Below are 6,805 nucleotides of genomic sequence, written 5' to 3'. Positions count from 1 at the left end.
ATCATTATCATTTACTTAAACATCATCATGGGACTCAGTGAATAGTCATATCATCATATCATCATATACCGTACCCGACCCATTATGAGACTCGGTGAATAATCATATCATCATATACCGTACCCAGCCCATTATGGGACTCGGTGAATAATCATATCATCATATCATCATGTCATCATATCATCATATAGCGTACCCGGCCCTCTAGTGAGGGACTCGGTGGATAATGTAGTAAAATGTGCGTGATAACATACCCGGCCCGGGACTCGGTGAAAGATGTAACAACAGATGCACGAGCGTACACAGTAACCATATAACTAAATCATCATCTGAGACTCAATAGAGTAAGTAGAATAAACTCGCACTTGAGTATTAAAGGCGATAGTCATATTAAGTACTCTTTGAATGTCACTATGAACTATATCAAATAGAGTCTCAGGGATCATAGACATGTATCAAATTAATACGAGACAATATATATATATATTATAGAGTCTTTCGAGAATAAGAACTTTTATGTATCATTTACTATCCGATCATATAGAGAACTCGAGGGCAGTAGCTCGACTACTCTAAGAGTTCTAACATCAAGAAGTGAATAAGAATCATAAATCATGCTCGGAACTTGTGAATAGAATTACCCCAAGGCTCATATCATACGTCACTTATATCTAAGACATGCCAAAAGAAAGAAGGGATAGCTTTACATACCTTTAGCGCTTATTCGCCACACAACACGTATACGCTGCCCAATAGTGTTATAGCCCGTATTTCGTACGTCCAGATGTTGCGAGACAATGGTGAGAAATTAAGGACAAGACTATGTTCTAAAACAAAGTGTTGGAGTTGTAATATTATTTATGGATATTGGTACCGTGAAAATATTGAGAAAGGCTAAGGGTAAAAAGAGGAATTCGCAAAATGGTTTATGGAAATAATGTGGAAGACTAGGGGTAGAATGGTAATTTCACAAAAGTCTTAAAAATTTCTATGTTGGCAATGGTGTGCCACATTTTTTTATTAAATGGGGGCTAATTGTAAATTATGAGAATGACATGGACCAAAACTTGTTGAAGAAGACACTTTGTCTTCTTTGAAGAATTTTGAGAAAATTCAAGAAAATAAAAGAAAAATCTAGAAAAGAAAAGGTGGAGGGGGGGGGGGGGGGGGGGGGGGGCATGTGCCCCTCACATGACCATAAGTGATATATATATATATATGTGGTCATCTTTTAATTTAATAGAGTGGAAGAGAAATTGAGAGCAAACAAAAAAAAAGAAGATGAAGAGAGGAACATAGTGGTTCGGCCATGGCTCTCAAAATTGAGCCATGGGAAATTGACCAAGGAAAATTATTTTCTCCTAGTTTTTCCACTAAGTGGAAGGTCCTTAACAACATGGAGTGATTGTTGTGGCAAGCAAACCATTCAACCTTACAATTCTCAACTCAAGTCATGTTGAAGAACTAAGTGGAAAAGGTGAGAATTCATCCTCTTTTATATGTTATGGATGATTATGCATGTTGTAGTGTATGGAAATGGATGAAAATTATAAAACTATCTATGTTGGGTTGTGGCCGTGTAGTAGTGTGCATGTGGCCGTGTATATATTGAATTGTGATGGGATGGTAAGCAAATTTATGTAGTATGTTGGTTGTTGTGTTGTATAGAAAGGAATGAAGAATTCATGAGATTATGCATGTAGTTGTGGTGGCCGAATGGGGTAGTGTAATATAGAGGTGATGAATTAATTTTATGAAGTATGTTGCTTGTTAGTATGATGTTAAGAAATAAATGAAATAAATGAGAATATGTGTATTGCATGTTGGCCGAACATATGTGTGGTGTAGAAGAAAATGAAACGATTCTATTTAGTGCTTTGATTGTTATGTTGTTGTTATGCAAAGGGATGGATGAAAATACATGAAAAGATGTAGGAAGAGATTATGGTCGGATAATAGGTGTTTTGGTAAGTTAATGTAAATCTATGCTATTGGACGTTTTAGTTGTCGTCGTTATGAATCATGTAATGTAGAATGAAGATTGTCGTTGAAGTTAACGTAGATAAATGATAATAAAATATATGGTTGTTGTTGAAGTTGAAGGTTCCGGATGAAGTAGTATATCGATCAAGTTGTTGGAACAATATGTGAATTGAATTGAATTGAATTGAATGGAATTGGATATTGAAGTGTTGCTAGAATAATTGTTGGTATTGTTGATAGTTTGGCCGGGTTGAATTCCCGGATTGTTGTTGATTAAAAGTAAGCCGAGTTAGATTCTCGGGGTGTATATTTACGGGGAGGCGCTGCCGAAATTCGGCTATAAGTGAATGCGTTAAGGCAAGTATGTGATAATGAGACTAATGAATGGATGAATTCTCTTGCATGTAGACCATCAAGTTTGGACGAACAAGCGTAGCTAGTAAGGCGCGGCGCAGGTATGTTAAGGCTAAACCTCTCTTTTCTATGGCATGAATCACATAATGAAATATTATGAATGCTCCCACGACGTCCTTAATTTCAAAGTTAGAGATTATGAATTCAAAACATGATTTTTCTTCTTAAAAGTTTATAAATGTTTTCAAAAATATTCATTTTCTTCAAAATCCAAGTTGTACGTTTTTAATAGTTTTTATGACTAAAGCGATAACTACGATTTTATGACGATAATGATGATACCCGATATGAGGAAATGTCTATGATGAATATGGCAAGAATGTGTTCCTACTATGGATATGATGACATGAAAATGTGAAGCTATTTCTTGATTTTCTTAGTCCTATTTATGGTTAATGATTATTTCAAAGGTTCCAAGTATAAGAAACGACACCCCACGATCCTGTTCTACGTTTTCTCATGATGTTACTTTCCATTGATAGTCTCGCCTTATAATTGTTCCTTCAAGGTGAGGCAAGGCGCCCATGGTTATTCCATAATGTAATCGGAGGTTTCCGACCTTACGTCACTCCGATAAAGTTATAGCTTTTGATTGGGCTCTCATGCATGCTTTATAAAGTATGTTTTTTTTAAAACACCGTGCCTACATGGCCGGTCAGTTTCACACCGCGCGTCCAATGGGCTACTATCCACACCACCGTATACACCCCGACGCGGAGGCCCGGACGCGGGCTCATTACACCGTTCCTATATTACACCGATCCTACGTGAGTTCTAACATCAAGATATTTACGTGATTTTTTTTAAAAGGCTAGCATGCATGAATCCGCCCTGCGGGCACTTCGGACTATTCTCTATCCCATGAATAGAATTACACCGCACCTATATGGTCGGGCGCTACACACCGCACCCGTACGGGCGGGCGCTATCACTTACATCTACATAGTACTCCAAAAGGTAAAGCCAACTTGTATAATATTTGTCATGGTAGACAAACAGAGATACAGGTTATACCACCCTCCCATGTTGTGTTTTATGTTCTCTATTATAATCTCGTGATATTATTCATGCCTTACATACAAGAGACATTGCTCGTACGACCCCTCTTCTTCGGGGCTGCGTTTCATGCCGCGTGTACACCTATGATCGACGCCGTTATAGAAGATGTTCCAAAGAAAGTTGGCGTACTCCATTTGTTCCGGAGTGTCGCCGAGTCGCCGTGCTATGCCATGAAGTCTTGTTTGAAGTTAGAGACTTTGCAAAGTCGTATCGGTCCGTAATATAATACAAGTTACGTACGTGCTTTACTTGATTTAAAAGCAATAAAAGAATGTTTTAGTAACCGTATTGTATATACTTGACTTAGAGGTTCAAAAAAAAAAAAAATTTAAGTACGTAGCAAAGGTCAAGCCAACGGTTACGGGGTCGGGTGCCCATCACACCCTGATCAAGATTAGGGTGTGACAAATAGTATCTCAACCTATATTAAGACGTCAAGAATTACGGTTAAGCTACGGGGAGATTTGAAACGTATTCTAACGTTAGTAACTCCTTTCTAGAAATTAGACGACGTTTCCCTTATATTCAAACCAACCACACAATGACTAAGCCAACATCAATAAACACACGTTCAAGTACTATATCGAAGCTATTCAAGACAAGACTCGAGAACACTCCGAACAACCTGCATTCACAACATTCGATAACCATCCACATACGACTACTACTTATTCAAGTTATCCTTAATGATCCGTAATCTTAACGTTTTCATCGAAACAACCTTACAACAGCTCAACCAACATACAACACAACGTATAATCTTAACTATCATTAATCTTCCAAGCTCAACAAGAACAACAACAACATATCAAAACAGCCCCTAACTAACAACGTAAAGAGATGCCCGATAATCTCACGAACGCCTACGAACATGCCAAATGAACCATCTACGTTCATTATACATTACTTAATACATTCTTTCCATCCAAGTTCATGAACTATACCAGCAACCACACGTTAACAACATCACCTCCTTATATGTAAGAAAATTACATTAACATCATATCAACTTCTACAACAGCCCACAAACAAATTTAACTACAACTTTAACCATTAAATTCCTTTATTCTTATCACATAATCCATGACAACAACAACCAAAACATTAATTAAAATCAATTCACCATTTCTTTGCAAAACAGTCCCCTACGGCTTCAACAATGATTCAACACCAACACACATAATTCCATGTACTCAATTCATATCTACCAACATTATACACGTCTAAACCATCTCTAAATCACATAGAAAAGATTAAATCTTACCTCAATAAACTTAGCTCCTTAATTTGCTGAAATTAGTGAATTTAATTATAAACATCCTTGCTGCCTCCAATGATCAATTCCATGTTGTTAACCACCTTCAATTAGTTGAAATACCTTAGAAAAATAAATTTTTTGGCATCAATTTCATGAGCTTAAACTTGCTCAGCCATGGCCGTAGCTGCCATGGCTTGGACTCCCTCTTTCTCTCTCTCTCTCTCTTTCTAAGTTCACAATTTGGAAGATAAACAAATGAATTAGATTAGTCATCAACTTCCCTTTTTATATGCTGCACATGATGGTGACACATGTCCAGCCCTTGACATGTGTCCCATTAACATCCAAGGTCCAATCAGATTTTGCCACATCTTTGTGGGGCCCACTTAGTGGTCTAATTAACTTAATTAATAATAATTAATCACTAATCCCCACTTAATAATATAATCATAGTAAATTAATCCCAACTCTCCACTAATATTCCCACTAATTGTTATTAATTAGCAAACCGTGCAATTATTAATATCGGGATTAAAAGTCCTTGTCTCATATCCAAAAATAATCTTGTCCTTGGACTTATGTCCATTAGCTCACGAATAATCCGTCATATAAAAAATATGGGATATAACAACTTTGTAGAGTCAGACTGTTACCTCAACATCCTTCGTAATTCTTTATACTTCTGATAACTCATAACTCGCTTTAGTATAACCCTTTCTTATTGGGGATAGCTGAATCACTTACATACATAGAGTGCCATGTATCCCCAACTGACATACTCGATCTTGATAAACTTAACCTTTACGCTTGTCTTAGGGCGATCTCTCACTTAATAATCAAGAGTCATTCTACTATCATTCATTCTTTTCCTGACAACTCTCTTACTTCGCAAATATCGGTATACCGACTTTTACAGAGGTCCTTCAAGTCTTTAACTCGCATTAAGTTTAGCTTAAGGTACTTCCCAATACCAAAGATCTCCTGATCCAGGAAACTAAGCCATCTTGCTGATATCTGCTACTGAAATCGTTAACTCACTTCTCATAATAAAGATATAGTCTCATGACGTATACCACTTTTATATCTTGACACTTGCCTTTTCTCACTCCTTCTTCTCAACATTTACGAATCTTAATGCACTGCCATACTTTGACTTGCAATCCTTAATCATTTCTCGCCTCTTTTCATGACTCTTCACTTATCTTACTACTAGTCTCTGATTAACATCTTAAGCACTTGTCTCTTCATTTATTGCTTTCAACTTCTCTCTCCTCAACCAGGCTTATTCTTTGATTTCGTAACATTTTCTTTTCATCGGGGCAAAGGTCATACTAAGGTCAAGGTGAATAATCATCCTATTTCCAAGGATTTAGTGCCTAGCTCCCAAGTCTTCTAATCACTCAAAAATTCGTATCCGACTATACGATTCCCAAATACACCACATATATACCACCTAAGGAGGTTCTATAAAGATATTCATAATGCTTTTCCGTAGTGTTATCCCATTCTAACAATTTATCCAAAACTAAAGATCATTCTAGCCCTCATTCTCTCTCTCGAGGTCTCATTTCTCTATAACATTACGTCTCTTGTCGCTTATAAATCATAAGCTGGGATGGATGTTACTTACTATAATTCTACCATTGCTGAAAGTGGGACAATAACACTTGTGTTCCCTTCTCGGAATGCTGCCTATTTTATCGTCTCTTCTATTCAAGTACCTCATACTTTATCCACTTTACTTCTTTCGCCTTCTAAAACTCGTTCTAACTTTTTTATGCTTTTGGTAACTTCTTCCTGTATGGGTGAGATAAATGTTCACACTTTTGAAGCTATGGCATGCTATTTGCACATTTAGTGCACACATAATATGTATTAGTCCTCTGGCTAGCTTTAGTCTTTCTGGTCACAAGCATCTCTGTATGCAAATACCAACACGTAAGTTTAGACTCAACCTCTTATGACTCAGCTCTACAACACAATTTGGATTTGAAAGAAGGGTAACTAACTCCTAATTGCCCTGTAGCTTCCTGTTTATATATTGTGGTGCACAACACACTTATAAACAAGACTCTACTAGACACCGCTTGT

This window comes from Lycium ferocissimum, chromosome 11, assembly GCF_029784015.1.
Source record: "Lycium ferocissimum isolate CSIRO_LF1 chromosome 11, AGI_CSIRO_Lferr_CH_V1, whole genome shotgun sequence".
NCBI lineage: Eukaryota > Viridiplantae > Streptophyta > Magnoliopsida > Solanales > Solanaceae > Lycium > Lycium ferocissimum.
The sequence above is the reverse complement of the archived record's forward strand: the minus strand, read 5'-3'. Positions refer to the sequence as shown.